This window comes from Etheostoma cragini, chromosome 3 (assembly GCF_013103735.1).
Source record: "Etheostoma cragini isolate CJK2018 chromosome 3, CSU_Ecrag_1.0, whole genome shotgun sequence".
Taxonomy (NCBI): domain Eukaryota; kingdom Metazoa; phylum Chordata; class Actinopteri; order Perciformes; family Percidae; genus Etheostoma; species Etheostoma cragini.
Genome location: NC_048409.1, coordinates 23,236,857 through 23,256,766, shown reverse-complemented (window position 1 = coordinate 23,256,766; position 19,910 = coordinate 23,236,857). Strand labels below are relative to the sequence as shown.

Here is a 19,910-nt window from a genome sequence, read left to right as displayed (position 1 = left end):
GTGTGTGTGTGTGTGTGTGTGTGTGTGTGTGTGTGTGTGTGTGTGTGTGTGTGCATTTAAGTGTGTATGTAAACCATGTTGGACCATCAGCCGTTCTGCAGATTTTTGGATCCCTGCTGAGCTGCAGCTGCCTGAGTGACATGTGCTGGTTGAGCCTCAAAGCCCCTTCAACTAAAATCACTTATCCTCACACACACACACCCCACACACACACACACAAACACACACATTATGTCTGTCTGCAACTGTTCTGAAATTGGAACTGTTGTATTTTGAAGCAGCATCCAGCAGTTTCCTGATGGGATCAGAGGAGAGTCAGGCAGTTTGATGGATGACATCAGCTGCTGAGGACACACAAATACATGTTTTGGTGTTTTGTTGCTTTAACGTTAATACACAGCGCTGACATCACAGGGTCTGCTTTGCTCCTCCCTTTGTCCTGAAAGCTTAATCCTGTTGGAATTTTAAACCCAATATTAATCACTACTGATTTTCAAATTGTTTTAGGTGGCTAAGCAATCCTTCAAAAACCTGTGTCTTGTTTGGATAATTTTGTGCCATTATTTCTCATTGACTGTGCAAAAGACACCTTTATAGGAGACCCCTTTATAAGTCTGATAGTCATGTAAGGTGATCAATACAGCAATCTGACGACTTTGAAAGTTGCATAGGTGCCATGCAAGCTGAGCTGGAGTTGCTCATGTTTCAACAGACCTGACATAATGCAAAACTGCAAAAACCTGTGGCTCATTCAGCTGTGGCGGCAAAATCCCAATTCACAAATCTTGCAGATTGCATAGATGCATATCTGAGTCCCACAGGGCTCTTGCATGACCATCCCCATGCTGCAAGAAGTGTATTTTGATTGCAACTTTAGCGTTGGCCCCAGGTTGTTAAAACACAGTCAGGGTTAATTTTGATTTATATCATTGGAAGTGAATGACACTGACTGGTGGAGGTCAGATCCTCACGAAAGGTTCATTCTTGACCCTGGAAAATAGTAGTTTTACAAAACAATCTCAAATGATCAACTAATTCTACGGGTAGCACTTCTGTCTTCTCTTCGCTAATTGATTTGTTCACCCCAACCCAGGGAGTAAAGCTGTTATCACTCCTCCAGATACACAGACATCACCTGTACAAACAAACACACAGACAGGTGCCGTCATCTGGGTGACAGGTTGACGGAAAGATGGTGTCTGGCTCCAAGGGGGGTGGGGCGTCTGCTGTCATAGTTAGAATACACACACACACACACACACACACAAGCACGCACGCACGCACGCACACACACACACACACACACACACACACACACACACACACACACAAATACACACACCTCCGCGGCCTAAAAACCTTGTACTCTCCAATGTGACATTTCTCACTCTGCTAATTGGAGTGACAGTGACTGTGATCACTGCCTTTGATGTTTGACAAGACAAAAGTAATTACAGCTATTCAAACCCCATGTTGTGACTCATTGTTGCTCTGATCCACGAGGCTGCTCTGTTTTTCCTATTTTGATTTCCCCATCCGGAACATTTTACAGATGTGAGTTTTTGTCCGACAGCGGTGGAGATAAGCGCTCTGAGCTTGTCATAGCTGTGCCCTGGGTTGGAGTTTGTCTTCTGTGAAATATCCAAATGACACTTTTCTACCCCTCCTCCTCCCCAGCTTCTCTTCCTCTGTCATCCCTTTCTCATCCCACATACTTCTGTCACTCTGCCTCGCTCGCCCCAACTATCAAAGCTTCCACTGTTTACTTTCTGCATCTTTTTCCTTCCGTCCCTCATTGTCACTTTCTTTCTCACCCTTTCTTGCTTTTTTTCTGCCATTCTCTCCCTCTCTCTTTGTCTCTTTGATGTTGCAGTGCAGCACTGACACAGACCCGCTCCAGACTCAACTCCCTTTGCATGTTAATGGAGCTCCTAGATTGTGGATGTGTGTTTGCATGAATTTGTGAATATTGTGCATGAATGGATGTATTCATTGTGCATGCGAGAATTTGTGTGTGCAAGCACTTATTGCTTCATGTGTTCAGGGAAGTTTTGGGTTTTCAGCATAAGAAAAAGGTCTTGAATGTTTCATTTTCTCACTTGCATTTTGCTTAAAGCTCCTATGTGTAGACATTTTTTGTGATCAAAGCATTTTTAAAGATGATCCACTCTACATGCGTATATATATATATATATATATATATTTATTTATATATATATATATATATATGTATTTATATATATATATATATATATATATATATATATATATATATATATATATATATATATATATATATATATATATATATATATATATATATATATATATATATATATATATATACAGCATGTACATGAGGTGTAATGTGAAAGGTGACACTCAAAGTAACAAACCCACAGATGTCATCTGCATCAGCTCAGTTTTACAGAACATTGCAGCGTCTTTTCAGCCAACTGTTGGGTCATGGCCCAGAACTTTACCTGTTTGTTCTAGCTCTAAAAAAACACTCCACGCCACCTTCCCAACACCACCCAGCTAACAGACAGCGATAGCAACTAGCTAGCATACGTAGCGGAGCACTTAGCAGCTAAAGAGGAGTTAGTAGAGACTAAAACACTGCTTGAAGGAGTGTGACATTCATTAGTTGTCATGAACGCGATTGCAAGTGCCAATGTCACTCAGTGTGTGCTAAAGAGGCCACTCTTTGCTAAGATTTTTGCCGAACCTGAATTCTCACTATTTCCTCTTTTTCTATTGCTGCGATAAATCACGTCTTAGTAATTTTTGCTGCAGATTCCGCACTGGGATCATTACATTTGAAAAATTAAGTCAAATGGCAAATGAGAAAATAAGTGGGCTCACCCTTAATAATCAAGCAAGCACACTAAAATCAATTGGAGTGTTTATTTTTTTGCCAAAGCTGTGCTGATGGGTCTGACGTCTTCCACATGTGTACATGCTCAGTCTTGATCCCAGGTCTCTGGAAGGTGGAAAACTCTGGAACACACTGTGTGTAGTAGTTACATCCAACTTTCCCTCCCCAGGCCCCCACTCAAGGGATCGGTACAAAGTTTAGTGAAAACACACATGCACTCCTTACACTGCACTGGAATTGGACATGAAGGTGAGATCTTTATATTATTGTCCATTGGTCTAGCGTGACATACATCTCTGACCTTATTCACAGGGCTGAGGAATAACCAACACCCCATCACCCTTGTGATTTAAACATCTCTTTTTCCATTCTTTTTCTTGTTTTTCCAAACAAATGTTTTGCTTTTTTATCCTTTTAACACCTCATTCCTTTATTTTCTTGGTTCCTTCACTCCCCTCTGTCGGAACTCCTGCAAAGTTCAGCAGTGTGCGTTGTAGTGTGGCGCGCTCTGAGGAAGTCAAGTCTGATTTCTTTAAGATTATCAGCACGCCTGATTACCCTCATTTCCACACAAACGGCTTGTCGGCAGGTGGCACGGAGCCACAACCAATGCCAGTCTTTGTAGCTCTTCCAGGTGGGTGATTTATGCGTGGCGCTGAGCCCCCAAAGCGCCACCAAGCCTCTGTTGTCTCCCTTCTGCCAGGCTTGGCCCCCGATGGGAAATAAATCCTTCTCAGACGCCACCACTGACGCCAGCAAACAAACAAACTTTTTCTATCTTCTTGTTTTCTTCACTTGGAAATTCCCCTTTAACTCAAGCAATGGATTGATTTCATCTTCCAGTTTTTGCCTTTGTTTCTCTTTAGTATCCATCAGTTACTTTTTGGAGAGTCCATTTAGCAGAAAGGTCTTGCAAAGCAGGACAGCAAACTTAGTTTTTGAAAAAAAAAAACTCAAACAGCTACTTTGATTGGTTTTTCAAACTTGATCCCCATATTTTTCTGCATTGAAACTGCTGATAGCTAATTAGTTTATTCTTGTCATGGTGGCAAATTATCTAAATTTGCACTAAAGGTCCCATGACATGGTGCTCTTAGGATGCTTTTATATAGGCCTCAGTGGTCCCCTAATACCAGATCTGAAGTCTCTTTCCCAAAATTCAGCCTTGGTGCAGAATTAAAGCCACTAGAGCCAGTCCCACAGTGAGCTTGCCTTATTATGTGCCATTTCTGAGTCTGTAGCTATTGAGGAGAGATAGAGGGCAAGGTGAAGGGGGGGGTGTGGCCTTGACCAACTGCCACTTTGCTCATTTCAAAGCCATGATGTCTCTTTCTCATGGGTGGGCCAAATTCTCTGGATGACCAAAGCAGAGATAGGGGAGGGAACCTTGCTTCATATGACCTCATAAGGGGCAAGATTCCAGACCGGCCCACCTGAGCTTTTATTTTCTCAAAGACAGAGCAGGATATCCAGGATGGTGATTCATACCTATCACCCGATTCTAGCCACTGGGGGACCATAGGGGCAGGCTGGGAAAATGCATGGTATTGTTAAAAAACCTCATGAAGGGAAATTGTAATGCCATGGGACCATTAAGAACAGACAGTATGATCATTAAGAACAATTGCATGGATTATTTTCTGTTTTTTTTTGGGCTTGAATTACTGTATCACTTTGTCACAGATACCAATTGATTGATTATAGCGATCCATTAGAAAACAGTAAGGATACAACTATATCTCTCGGACTCTGTTGTTACTCACTAATGGTTTCAAACTTGCCTGATCCTTCTGTTTTTACCAAAGGGTTCAGCTGAACACACACTCCTTTCCAAATTGTTCCCATGCCATGACTCACACACACACACACACACACACACACACACACACACACACACACACACACACACACACACACACACACACACACACACACACACTGCAAACAGTCTCTAAAAACATGGAAAAATGTCTGATTCATAGAATAAGGTAGATCACATATTCACATGCAGTGTTGTGACACATACAGTCACAACACACACACAGTTCCGTCATGAAATAAAGATCAGGGGTTGAGTCTGTTTTGCCTTTGTTTTCATAGTCTGAGTGAGCCGTGCAAAGTGCTGCGCTGTAATTTTAATGATATTTATGACCGTGCACACACACATCTGTCTCCAGCTGTCAACTCAGACACATGCATCTATGAAGACATGTAAGCATGCACGCACACTGACATGCAGATGTGGGCAGGCTTGCATGGACACACACAAGACCCAAGCCCCTGTAGAAACACACACTCCAGCCGATGCAATATGAATGTCGGCATAATAAATGGAGATGGCAAGTGGTGTTACTGTAGACAGGCTTTCAGAGAGAAAGAGAGAGATGAGGACAGGCTTGAAAGAGAGTCAGAGGCTATAAAAGTGTAGAAATACTTGAAAAAGTCAAGAGATTTGGACAAAAGATGGAAATATTTAAAGCTGGACTGAAAAAAAGTAAAGATAGAGGGAGGTAATAGTGGACTGAAAAAAAGTAGAAGGGCTGTGGTTGGGGTTTTGCACTACAGAATAATAAATTGATATCTGTGTGTGTGTGTGTGTGTGTGTGTGTGTGTGTATTCCTTCACACTGGCACCAGATGAAGTATTCCGCAATGTCTGTGGCCATCGACCAGCGCAGCGCAGCTCCAATGATGGATACCACCGCACTAATCGCTCCTCCAATGCCTTCTGTTTCTCTCACACATACTTTGCTTCACTCTCACTCATTCATTTATCTCTCCCTCTTTTTTTTTCCATTCCCGATCCCCTCACTCCCTCCTCTCTTCCATTGCTGCGGCACACAAACAGAAACAAATCACAGATTTAATGAAATTAAGTTGGGTGGGAGGCCAGCCGGAAGGGGCGTTTGCTTCACGTCTCCTGACAGCTGCCGCAGTGGCGCACCTCAGCCACCTGACTGACTCCACGGCCCGAGATGACTCCTCTTAAGAAAGTTCCCGACATAATTGTCTTTTCACTCATGGAAAACTGCATACAGCCTTGCAGCTTGCAGCATTCGCCCTTTGGGGAGGATAAATCTTTAAGGCTGTGGTTCCCAAAGCAGAGCATGGAGACAATTAGGGGTTGCTGCGAGGGGATCCAGAACCTTCATGGTCTGTATGTAAAAATCCTGGAATATGAATGACCTTATTTTTTAGTTTGTTGCTCAGTGAAACAACATCCAAAGCTGGGAACAGAATAGTTTGGAGTATTGAATTCTACAGGCTGTCACTTTGACTTAAAACTCATGATACCTTTGGAACGTGGGAACAATGTACAAACTGAGAAATAATGTGTGGAGGCATTTTGAATTTGGAAGATAAATGGAAAAATTTGTGTATTAAAGGTAAGGTTGTTTTCTGTCGTAAAATCCACTTACTTACCTCACAACAATGTTAGCTTGTCACTCAAGTGTGGCAGCTGAGAAACCACAAATAACGCAACAAAGATAATTTTAATGGTAGTTTAGGATTTGGGTGTATGTTCTGGGCTCAAAATAATTTGAACAAAAAACAGCAACAATGCAAATCCCAAAATCCCACAAGAGCACAAATTCTCGAGTGTCCCTCCACCACAATAGCAATGGGCACATCTTTAAAAGCAGTTTGCGTTTAAAAGCCAAAGCCACAGTAAAAATCCAATGTGGGTGGGATGGTGGAGGAAGAAAAGAGGGCAACAAGGACTGTCAACTCTTCAGAGAGCTTGTGAGAAGAGGGGAAACTTCAGAGAGTGATTATGCATCCTACGTCATGTCAGTCATCCCAATTCCATTTGTAAATTCACAACAAATAGCCACTGGAAAAGAGAGAAAACAATTAGCATCATTCCTTCTGACGCCTTATGCTGTCAAATTTCAACTCACAATCACCAAAACTAGAACATACTCAGTCAAACTTCCGATCATCTTGACAAAACTTTTAATTTTTACATGCCCCACGATAAAGCACAGAAGTGATTTGTGTTCCGGCACGTCATCTGATTTTTTGTACCATTCAGTACACGCCCACATGAAATGTTTTTTTAGGCCATTTAACCAAAATGGGGGTCTGAGTCCAACACTGGTAGTAAGTTTAGGAAGCATTGCTTAAAGTCTCCAACAAACATTATACTTTAGTTTAGACTGATTGCTTAAGTGTCCTTTTTAGAAATGACACACCAGGATGTTTTTTGCATGGGGTCAGTTTCCTAAGCGTATCCTCCCAGCACAAAGGTCCTTAGTTCCTGCAGGACCCCTGGGTGTACTGAATGTTCATGCTGACAGCGGAGAGATGGAGGGAGGGGGGGAGGCAGGACAGCGGGTGGGGTGGCATGAGGGTCTCTTCTGATCTCCCATAATCCCCCACTTTGTCTTGGACCCACTCGAGAGCTCTTGCTTGAACAAATACACACATCTCCGACTGTCTAGCTTTTCAAGACACTCCTCCCCCTCCCCTCTCATTTTCTCATCATCTCTCTATCCCAAGACCCCTTAGAGGGCCTGTCACCAGCACTGTTTTTCTTCTTTCATTTTTTAGCCTCCTCTGTTTGTTTTCCAAAATAAAAGGCTCATTGAGAGAGGCGGTAAATGTGTGTGAGTATGTGCGTGGATAGTTGTTTTTGCTCTTGCCAGTAGAACCTTAATGACCTGAGTTCCACTCTGCCCAGCTGTCTCCACTCTGCATCAGCATTTAATCGGCTACAGGACCACCCCAATGGGTTGCACCACACATACACACACCTCGCGCACCAGGTAATTATGAACCAAGGGAGAGAACAGGAGAACAGTCATCCTTTCCTCTCCCCCCCTCCCACCTTCTCTCCGTATGTACTTCCCTGCTTCCCTTAGTCTATTCCCAAGGTTGAGCACAGAGGCAATAAGTGTATGTGTGTGTGTGGGTTTTTAAAGCAAACTTTGTGAATTATGGGGTGTAGGGGAGGCTGCACAGCAACTTAAAGAGCTGAGTTAGCAAATGGGAGACAATGCACCTCAGGGAGACGGAGGGGAGAGAAATGAAGGCCTGGAGATCAAATCAAGACCTCGAGAATCTCATTTGGAGAGCAGAGGAAGTGCAACGCATAGAGGGAGACACAATAGAAAAACAAATGATGTGCAGAAGGAAAAAAAGGTATTTTCTGTCCTCTGGATATAGTTCTGAGGTGTTTAAATAAAGTTGAGGTGTGCTGAAGCTTAATCGTGCATCCACACTGCAAGAAACTCAAGCTAACGTGTTGTCAGAAGAGCAATTCATCCCTGTGTGCTAAAACGAAGCCAACTAGTGTTTCTTGGAACAGTTCATCTACAACACAGCTTTGGAGATAATGGAAAAGCTAACAGCTCCTGTCACTGAGAACTGAGGTGTAGAATATAAGTGTTAACGTCATTTTGTTTTGCTGGTCCGCTGTTGTCTTTTAGCTTCTCATTGTTGTGGAGGGTTAGCAGTGACTCTCATGTTTACAGACTATCAAAGCCCATAAATATTTAGTTTACTTATCACATACTGTATGTTGAGCACATGCTCAAATGACTCTTTGTAAATATCTGCACAAAAGCCCATCTATCGACTGCATGCTGTTGAAGAAGTTAAGGGTTTAGAAATGTGCTTACTCACATTCTTGGCGAACGTTTTTATAGGAAGATCTTGATACCACGCTCATGTCCGTGTGTTAATATGAAGCTACAGACACAAACCTGTGTCTGCTTCCCATTTGTTACAGTTAAAATATGCTTTGTTGATGAATGTGAGCATTTCCTTATACTGTTTCAAATTGGATATGTCTGGCATATCTGTTAAGATAAACCAATTAACAGTGCACTGCCACCAATTTAAAAAAACTAAAACAAATTACAACCTTCCTTATAGGGCTGTCGCGGTTACTGCATTACCACGGTGACGCAGTCACATCAAACTCATGGTGTGAGCGGTAAAAGAGCAAAATGGAACAGGAGATAAGGCAACTCACACACTTTTTAAAACATCCTCTTTGCTCACATTCTCTGATGCAGACCAATATTCCTGCAGAGTTGGCCTCTTAATTCTAATGAAAACACTGGGATAAAGATAGACATTAGAATATATTCTAAAAAGAGTAGACTACAAAAAATAACAAACATTATTAACATGTTATGTCTATTAATATAAAAATGTTTATGGTGGTCTTCATGACGTTTGAATGACTTCTTAAATGTTTGTAGTACGATATAAATAGGCACAATGACATCCCCCGGTCTTGCATTGCCAGACCTTCCTCCACAGCGCTGCGGATGAGGGTCTGGCTAGTCCACACAGCAATTTGGGATGGGAGAAAAACGTGCTCTGGTTTATTGGCATTTCTTTAAACCAATCACAACAAAAAAAAAGCATTGGGCACCTCTGGAAAATAGCCTTGGGAAGGAACTTGTTTTGGTGGAGCAAGTGTACGTTCAAAGGTTGTTTTAGTCGTGCAACAGAAAAAGATTGGACAGATAGTCTAGCTAGCTGTCTGGATTTACCCTGCAGAGATCTGAGGAGCAGTTAACCATAGTCCTCAGAAATCAACCGGAATTTAAAATTCCAACACAAAGAAAGCGGAAGGTAACGGACATCCAGAAGAATTTAAAGACATCCGTCGGAATTTCCAACTGCACTTGAACAGTAGATACAGACCATGACAGCCCTAACCATCCCACAAAAACCTGTCTTGTAGAAAAATAATTTGTCTCTTAGTGTGTGTGTGTGTCTCGTTAATGATATCACATGGCTGCCTGCTGCTCAAATCAATAGCTGTTTCTCTTCATAAAGTTGTTTTGACCACATGTGCCATATGAAACCCATCCACACACCACCAACCTCAATCCATACACCCTCACACATATAGGGACAAAGCAGCCAATACTCATAAAATTATGGCATTTTTACATGAAGGGCAATTAAAATGCTAACTCACTGTTCCCAAACGGGGCTTCACTAAACACTATAGCATGGTTTTCATTATAGCTCCATCGTTTTAGTTGTGTTACTAATGCAGGACTTGGGCTGAGGTTTACCATGACAAGTTCAAATGTATGGATAAACCCTGTAGTCCTCTCCTGAGCTCTGACCTCACAACCTCTGATTATTAATTCATTCCTGACTATATAAAGACCCGAATGTCAACTTCCTCACTTTGCTCTTTGTGCTCCACCTTTGCACCCTGGCCAGACAGTAAGAAACAGATACCGTTGCTGGCTTTTGAAGGATAAAGTTGACAGCAGTTATTATCTTTGCCAAGGTTTTGCTGTTTTTTTGTTTTATTTCAAAAAATTTGTGAACGGATTTAAATTACATTTGAGTGAAGGTTGGGCCACAGGTTATTGGGGATCCAAGAGCTTTTTATAATTTCTTCATGTCGCAAGAGGGAGAACCACTGAGGAGCACAGTACAGCATAAAGGTCGCCCCTAGTCATTTTTTATGGAACACAATCGAGTCATTGTGGGATTTCAGCTGACGTGAAAAAAAAACATTTAAACAAAACTCCCCTGGCAGCGCCACAGTGATTTACAATTAAACTGAAAACAAAAATGCACCGCAGGATTGATGAGACAGGAAGTTTGGTCTTCTTCCACCTGCTGTGGGTGATTGTCTGTGGAGGAGGAGATCAGTGTTGTATTTTACAAATGCAAATGAAATTTCTGTCTGGCACAAAGTCACTGAAACTCTTATACTGAAATTACACATTTTCTAAAACATGTTTACAGCCTAAACAACACTGAATGTTCAAGTTTGATGCCAATATTTCATGTATAAGTGTTTAAAACCCTGTTAAAAAAAATGCAAGCCAATATTTTTCACATAATGTAAGAATTATATATTCAACTTTTTTAAAGGGCTCCTTAAGTTTAGTTATTAAAAAAGATATGTACTGGACAGCATTTTAGAGTTAAAATAAGAAAACGTGTTCCAAAAGATTTCAGCACCTTAATTGTATATATATATATATATATATATATATATGCCGTTTTTAGTCACCTTTCTATGATATTAAACAAAATGCATTTGGGTTTTACAATTTTTGGACATTTTATAAACCCCAATGATCAATTGATTTTTGGATAAAATGATTGACATATCAATTGATTATAATAGTAACAAAATGTAAGTGGGTAAGTGAGGTGTCGAACCAACAAAACATTTTGTTGTCAATCATTTAAAGTGTGTGCAAAGTGCAGTTAACACTGCTACAGAAACTTGAAAATGTCATCATGGCTAATATCAGTAAAAGAACAAAAAGGACAAAAAGCTCCATTACATACTGCGATTAATTATAACATAACCACAATAATATAATACAGAGTAGGGCGAGGCATCACTGGATGAGATTACTGCTGTTCCTTTAAAGATAGGAAACATTGTAATGTAACCCTCAGTTCAGTAAAACTATGCTAGTTACTGTAATGTGAACATGTTCCAGATTGAAATTTTAATGAGTGAGATATACATTCCGTCCTGCAGGCTTTTTTTGCAGATTTTACTGTTTGTGAAACACAGTTAAGCCAATAAAGTGTCACGGAATTCAGCTGAACTGACAAAAACCTGTAAAATGAGGGTAAAGGTAAAGGTGAACACCAGGAGCTACAGACACATCTGGCTGAGACATTAGAGCCCTACTGGCCTGTCAGTTGGCCTAGAGCTAAGAGATGGATAGCCCGGAGCTGGAACTGACTCAAACACAGAACACACTCCACTTACATCCTCACTTTGCTTTGTACCACAAACTGTCCAAGCAACCAATCTGGTGGGACTACATCTCACCTTAAGTCACTTAAAACATCCGCCGGTTTACGCACACATACGCAGCAATGTTGTTACTGTCAGCAGGTCTTTTCAGAAAATCTCTTAAACCTTGCTATTCTTGTTACCGTTTCTCCGTATCTGTTTTCATCCGCGGCGGCTGGTTGCTTCCCACTCCCATCAGCAGCTCCAGCTTTGCACTGTACAAACATGGCACTGGAAAGCCATCCATCACCTCCTGGCTCAAACCTCTCTTTCCTGTAGTTATGATTGGAACGAGGTGGAGAATTCCAGGGGAGCAAAAGGCGAGAGGGGAGAATGTGGAGTTTAATTTGAGAGGATCTGCTTCCTGTTCTTGCTCGCACTCAATTGCGAAAAAAAATGGGAATAAAATGAAAAGAAGAAGTAGGGAGAGGAGAAGGAGGGAATGAAGGATTGCTGTACAGGTATGGCATGGGATGATTGTGTCAGTCGAGGAGGGTATCCTTTAGGTCTTGTTAGAACTATTTGGTAATGCCTCCTTGTCTATTAACAGTTATATTTCTAAAGTTGCTTCTGCTGTTGTGTTTTTTCATTGTCATGTGCGTCTACCACCATGCACTGGCTCTTTTCTACTTCTCTATACACTACTGACTAATGATTTAACAGTTCATTTAATCACAGCGATTTAGCTCTTCATCCATCAGTGTCTGACTGACAGTGATGAAGTATGAAACGTCTGTCACTGCCGCTGCCAAGACCAAACTCTGGTTGAGGATGATAGATCCATCTAGCTGTGGGCTGGATAGAATATGTTGTTTTCCCACCGGGCCTGTCAAATCAGCCCGGCCCGGGGGCGAAGCAGGTAACGTATTCATATTGGCATCCGGGCCCCGGGGCCACAGCCTCAACCCGCGCTGACCCGGGCTCCTGTCAGACCCAAACCGATTTTCTGACAAAAGAAAATAACACATTTGCCATGGTAAAATTTCTCATTTAATGAGGTTTGAATTCAACATGCTTTGTTTTCTTTTTTTTGAAATAATAATAAATAAATAAAGTATTTATGGAGTGAATTTGTCTTCCTCAGCTTTGTGCACTACACCAAATATCTTCATGCTAGAGGCATGGCTCTAGGGATGGCAATGTCGGTCATCATTTAGATATTTAATATCCCAAGAGTACAAAATCTTGTTATCTGGGGGTGGTGATCCCTGACTTTTAATTTAGGGAACTAGCATCAAAGTCTTTCACTTATCCGACTTCTACATCTACATGGTGGCTTGGCACAAGATTTTGTAGGGACTCTTGGTGTCCTTTGGGGACGTCTCCCACTCACTTGGGTGAATTCTGACTTCCTCTAACGCCATCATGAGGATGGCATGTGGTTTTACATGGAATGTCTCCACAGCTGTTTTCAGGTATCCGTCATATTGATCCGATGACTTTTCTCTAGCGCAGAGATATTTCACAGGGGGTCCTCAGAATTACTTCAGGGGGACATTCAATTATTGTTATTTATGAATTTATTTTAAGTGTCCAAGAAGATTTAAACGTATTAACATGAATCCAATATATTATTAGCAAACATAAACCAGTCTATTTGTGAAAAAAACAACCATTTATGATAGGTGTATATTATGGTTAACATTAAAACATGATTTCTAAAATCATGCCAGCAATTATTATGTTAAAGGTGCTCTAAGCGATGTTGGGTGACATTACTTCTTGTTGACGTTCAAAGTATTTTCAAACTAAACGAGACTACCTTGTCCCTCCCTCCTCATCACCCCGTCCCCTCCCTTCTGTGCTCCTGTGCACTACACCCCCCCCACCCCAAATCCGTCTTGTCATTTGTTGGCTGGAACGCTGGAACACTGTGTGTGTATGCCTCATGGTGCAGGTGGGCACAGTTTGTTTTTGTTGCCGTTTGTAGACCCTGAGCTGTCTACAGAGACCGCGGACAGGCAGCTCGCGGACAGTTTGGAGATGTTTGCTGTTTGTGACATCAAATGTAGCCGAAAACAGGCCTAACATCGCTTAGAGCCCCTTTAATACCTTAGTAATCTATCAAAAACATGGAATGTATAAAGGCTTCAGGCCACCCTACGTGTTATTGTACTTTAATACACACATTACAATTTGATACAATTTTTTGCGATGTAGTGGGGGTCCTTGGCTAAAAAAACATTGAAGACCACTGCTCTAGCGCCATCGTTAGATCCTTATTTTCAATCTGTCCAATGTCATGACATTCCCATCAGCCCCAGCTGTACTTTGTGTTTCAGTGCTAATTAGCAAATACGTATCTTAAAACACTAAACTAAGATGGTGAACATGGTGAACATTATACGCTACAAGTTAAACATCAGTATGTTAGCATTGTCATGGCGAGCATGTTAGCATGATAACATTAACAGTTAGCTCAAAGCACCGTTGTGCCCAAGTACAGCCTCACAGAGCCATCACCGTGGATTTAGACTTTTAGTCTAGCTATTTCTAAAGCACCTGAAGCTCGTAAAAAAAATCTCTAGATATGCTGTAGATTGTAATTTTTCAAAACACAAGTATGTATCTTTATAATTATCATTAACAGTTATGATTTGCAGACATATTTCATTGAGACTCCTTGGTAGCTTGCATAGCAATGCCAAACCTCAGGAGTAACTTAACCTTTAAAATGTTACTTGTCCGTCTAACCTGGGGAATGCTTGGTAGTATTTAACTCTCCCCAATCAGTATACATATACAGTATAGCATACATGATGGGAAAGAGCCCTGTGGCCGACCTTGGGGCCAGACTGCGTTTTTGCCTTCAAGTCGGGGGGCGCTCATTAACCACACTATAACTCTGAGCCACAAAAGAGGTAACAAATATAAAAGCATTTCAGAATATGCGTTTAGCGGCGCTCTCCAGTCTGAACGGCAGCCACTGCGGACAGGCTATCCATCCTGTGTTTGCCGAGGCTGCATTAGTGTAATAAGGCAAGGTTGCTATCACGTTCCCTGCAGTCAATTCCCATTGAGAGCGTCCCTGGCCTGAGAAGGACAGCTGCCAAAGCCTCTCATCCATTAGCTGCTCGTGTGTCCCGGGCCGAGCATGACAGAATCGGACGGTTGCTGTAAGGATTCGGAGGCAGACTGAGGTACAAGGCTGAAAGGCATTCCCTGCAAAATCACACCTTTGGGTTTTTCACACAGAGACAGGGTGTGTGTGTGAGAGAGAACAGATAATTGGAAGGGATGATATGTGTGTGTGTGTGTGTGTGTGTGTGTGTGTGTGTGTATGTGTGTGTGTGTGTGTGCGTGTGCATTCATCCATGCATGCCTGTGTATTTGAAAAGCAGAGTGGGAGTTAAAGTGAACTCATACACACTCTTTCCCTGAAATTCACACATCCACACAGTTCCTCTCTTTTCCTTCTATCTCTCTGCTGAAAGATCCGACCAGGCACTTTGGACATAGTGTTTTTCAAAGCACAGGACAACTTAGCGGGTTGCATCGCTACAGCATGACCTAGAAAATTGTTAAACATAAAAGATAAAACAGCTTTTACAGCCCTGCGCTGTCTTACTCTGTTTCTCTGTCTCTCTACTTTGTCTGGGTCTCCTGCTCCTTATTTCTGTCTCTTCTCTTCTGCAGCCTAACGAGGTGAGGAAAAGTCAGAATGTGTAAGCTGGACCTTGGTGCATTTGTGTTTGTGTGTTTGTGTGTGTGTGTGTCTGTGTGTGTGTGTGTGTCTGTGTGTGTGTGTGTGTGTGTGTGTGTGTGTGTGTGTGTGTTGGCTATATGTGCATGTAAAGTAAAATACAGCGGCGGACTGGTTGTTATGACAGGGTAATGAGTGAGACAGGCCAGAAGCAACTGGTCATGGAGAGAGAGAAACACATGCACACTGCTGCACAGACACACATTCACATACCTACAGCACATGTCAGATTTGAATCACATGCCTGCTGGCACTACAAGCACATTAACACACACATAACTAATAAATAAGCATGAAGAGGGGGATTTTTAGGAACAGAGTTGGAGCTTTTTCTAATGAGTAAGGCAATACTCTGGCTCTGAACCCAACGTGGGACTAAAATATGTTACTGAGCTTTCCAGAAGGGATAATAGAGATGGAAAGTTAACCCGAAAGGGTGGGAGAATGTACAGCCACAGCCAAATGTCTGGGTAAAGAAAATTAATCGTAAATTGTGTCGCTAACTACACCATAAGGACGTGCACACATCAGCGCTTGAGCTAATTTTGAGTGACAAGCAGTTCAACACATGCTAACCGAACTGCGAGTCAGCACTCAATATCAATTAGAGGAAATCCTAAACAGAGGCAAATAAAGTCGTACATGTGAGCACTATCGACAGAAACTCCAATGACTCATTAGAGGCCCCTGCGGACTGCGGCTACTCGATGATCTAAAATGGCCACTGCGCAGGCGAAAGTCAGTGGGCTAATGAGAAGTGAAGGGTAAATAAACTCCAAGTGTGGTGAGACAGGACAGACCAGCCAAACCGCTGCTTTGGTTCTTCTTTCAGTGTTGAAGCTCATCTCGTGGAGGGCGACTTGCAAATGCAATCTGTCGTCAAGTGTAATGGCTTCCTGCAGTCGCACATCAAATACCGACATGCTTGTAAAAACCATAATGTACACTAAGGAAGATCAGATGATGATCATGGTGACTTGCCAGAAATCAGTGACACATGAATGGAGACTGAAAATATTCCTATACATGTGCATTTTGTTCCTCTATACACACAGTAAGCGCACCCTCTCCCTACACACATATTTCAGATGTCATTGGCACTGACGGGGCCGACGTGAGGCAAGATGAGACTAGGCAGAGTCCCGGGTTCTCCTGTTTGGGCAACAGTGGAGGAATGTCAGGCTAAATAAACAAGTTGTCTGTGGAAGAACTGAACCAGCCCTCCCAGCTCCTCTACACTCCCTACAGCCATGAGGAAGGGAGGGTAGAGGAGTAGAAAAAGGCACTTAACATTGAACAGCACTTCGTATGCACATACACATGTCTGGGAACGTGTAGAAATATATGGGTTTGAGCGATGTGACTTTTAAAGGCAGATACCGATGTGTTTAGACTGAAGAGATGATAGTATCTTTTACATTTGACTGTTTTTATTTTTTTCCAAAAGCACAATGAATCAGTAACATCTGATTTTGCCTTAAAAAACCAAAGGATGCTTACCAAATGCATCCAGCACTTATTACATCATGTTTTGTATGTCTGCGGATAGTAGAGCGATTTGATGAACACAGATGCCCTAAAATAGAGAGAGCTGAGGAAAACTACACAGTTGGGATATAAATATAAATCCCTGTGTGTTTGTCACTTTGATTGACCCCTGTCACATTACACCTAGTCATTTGATTGATAGTTAATATAAAACACTTTATTTAGTGCAGCTTTATGTTTTGATTTAGTTTCTTATGGTGACAATGAAACATCATTACAGGGACCATAGATGAAAACTAGCGTTTTGGCTAGTCTCGTTTTGCCAGTCCTTCCTCCACAGCGCTGCGGTAGAGGGTCTGGCTGGTCCACACAGCATGTCAGGATGGGAGAAAAACGTGCACTGGGTTATTGGCATTTTTTTAAACCAATCACTATCATCTTCGGCTGTGAAAATCCCCGTACAGAGCAACGGTGCCTCTGCCAAATAGCCTCAGGAAGGAATTTGTTTTGGTGGAATGTGTATGTTCAATAGTTGTTTTAGTCATCCAAATGAAAACTCAGATTGGACAGATAGTCTACCGAGCTGTCAGGATTTACCTTGCAGAGATCTGAGAAAAGGTTAACCATAGTCCACATATGTTGACCAGAGTATAATATGATAAAACAAGTAAAAGCCCCAGGTAACGGATATCAGGCCTATGTAAGTGAAATCCGGCGGATTTTCGGTCGGCAACAGAGCAAACCTGGAAGTGGAACGCCGCGGATATAGACTAGTGTTGACTAACTCGTATCGTAATGTTATTTAATAAGTAAGGGAACAAATTCATTTAACCAATATTCTAGATGAATAAATTAAATAAAAAATAAAAAACTTAAGTAGGTTTAACAGCATCATAGACACCACCAACTGGTCTGTTGATCTTAAGAGTTGACATTTGCATTTACCGTATGGTTGTACACTATTTTAACGTCATTCTCTCTTCTCTTACTTTGTGCAGTATTGTACATGGGCTCAGACCAGAGTCCCAAAACATTTTTTTTTCTTTTTACATACAAATGTATCAGCCCCGTGATAAATCATCCTGCGGTTTACAGAGCACATAAAGGAAGATGGCAACTGCCCAGTGAAAACATACAGTTGCACATTTAAAACACACAACTCAAACACAGGGTCTGCGTAATGTCTTGAGTCAGTGGATAAAATTGAGTTTTTTCAAAAAAGAAAACAGAGCAATGATATTTTTATGTCGGAATGTCATCTCAACGTCGCTCGACGAGAAACTTTGCATTCAGACGGATAGCATTGGAGGTGTGTGTTTGTCCACAGGAAATGTAGGGGTTATCATTGTGTTATCAGCTGGTGTATTCTTGACATGTGGGGCTCCACTTTATCTGTGTTTGACTCCCACACTAACACTCTCTCCCCTGCTCCTGCTTTGTGTCACTCTGCCACAAACTGACATATTTAGGCAAAGTCGTGACTAATCGTCTGCCTAAAACATTAGCCAAACGGGTGGAAAAGCACAAGACCGAAACTCAAAGAGGAGGGAAATGAGGGAATTCACTGAAACAGCGCTAATAGAGATCTATATTTGGATTTAGTGTTAAGACAGGGTGAGTGTTGTTATCCCGCTGTTAGAGCTCAGTATGTAGACGTCATATTGGAAATTGTTTCCTTCAGAAATCATGTGAGCTATAAAAGAGTTACTGTAAAGATTCATAATTTGCTGCTATATTTGGCTTGGGGGCCCTTTTACATGAAATATCTTATTAAGTGGACCTTTTAATTTTGATTTGTAGTTCATTTATGTACAATCAAAAAAAGAAGAAAAGAAATAATGTAAATATTAATTATCAAATAGACAAAATAAAATAAATGACGCTAATTTAACCAAAACGACTGAACCTTTGCCTAATTAATTTAATCTTTTTCAAATGATTTGTTCATAATAATTTGTTTTTCTTCCATTATAGTATAAAATGTACTATATAGTAATTCTGTTGTAAAATTCAGCCTATGTTATATCTGTATCTGTATCTGTAACACCTTTGCCAGTAAAACAAGTGAGAAAACTGATTAAACCCATCTTAAAGAGGAGCAGCAGGTAGCCATCGTACACTAGATCTATAAACACGGCTTAAAATTAACTAGCCAACAAGGCTAGTAGATTCCAAAAGTTACCAGCCAATCAGATTTTCCACAGGCCAAATGTGTGTTAGTTTTTTCCTAACTAACTTTACTTCTTAATTTCCGCTCCTCTGGTTAGTTTTTGTGCTGCTCCGTTCGTCTGCTCCGTTTCAGCGTAGCTCGTATTCGATACCTTGCTGGGCACTTAGCCAACGGTTGTATGACACATCACACAGTGTTCATGGGAAATGTAGGATTAGTACTACAAGCAGTGTTGCCAGATAAAGATTACTTTTCCAAGCCAAACACACAAAACTGCCCAAATTTCTTGGCGGAAAACAAACCAATATGGGAACAGTTCTGCAGCCGGCTGATTCAAACAGATGCGGTGTTGTTTCCTTCATTCATCATCGGCCAAATTGGCCAGAAACTTTACAATGTTACAATGTTGATTTTTACCCGCATTTGGCGGGTTGTCGGTGTCTATTCAAAGCCCTGTCTACAAAATACCAGATCAAAGGCCTAGGTCAAAAAGTCAAGTTCTTGAGAACATATGAGTGAAAAGAAAAAAAGAGATCTGTGAACTTGAACTTTGTTGAAGCACAATGAATACAAAGCACCCCCAACACACACCTAAACTCCTAAATGAAGTCTGCACCCCGAGTTTGCCTATGACACATATTCATGACAGTAAACCCCAGGACGGAGGCATGAGGCGGGAACATCCTTAAAGTGCACTTTCAGGCGCCTGGAATGAGCTGATAAGCAAAAGTAAGTCAGCTAAAAGTGAAATATGGGAAGCGTTGACATGTAACCCGGGCGTGCTTCTCTCAAGAGCCCTGCTGGATCACTGCCCCGGGGCTGCATCCAACAAGGTGAACGGGAGAATCCTAATGAAGCTGTGAGGACTCAATCAATAGCAGCTCAGGATGGGAGTGAGTGGGGTCTGGAGAGAGAGAGGA

General features: G+C 41.7%; 2 long non-coding RNA genes across 2 annotated transcripts in view; one reads left to right on the top strand and one right to left on the bottom strand.

The window, feature by feature from the left end:
* The window catches only part of LOC117939953, a 308,332-nt gene extending 295,209 nt beyond the window's left edge, over window positions 1-13,123 (top strand). Inside the window, exon 3 of the long non-coding RNA XR_004655686.1 lies at window positions 13,080-13,123. This is a non-coding gene — a long non-coding RNA (uncharacterized LOC117939953). The remainder of the gene's footprint in view (window positions 1-13,079) is intronic.
* Window positions 11,434-19,910, bottom strand: part of LOC117939974 — a 13,809-nt gene continuing 5,332 nt past the window's right edge. The window contains exons 2-3 of the long non-coding RNA XR_004655688.1: window positions 14,074-14,076; window positions 11,434-11,446 (exon numbers count right to left, since the gene is read on the bottom strand). This is a non-coding gene — a long non-coding RNA (uncharacterized LOC117939974). The remainder of the gene's footprint in view (window positions 11,447-14,073; window positions 14,077-19,910) is intronic.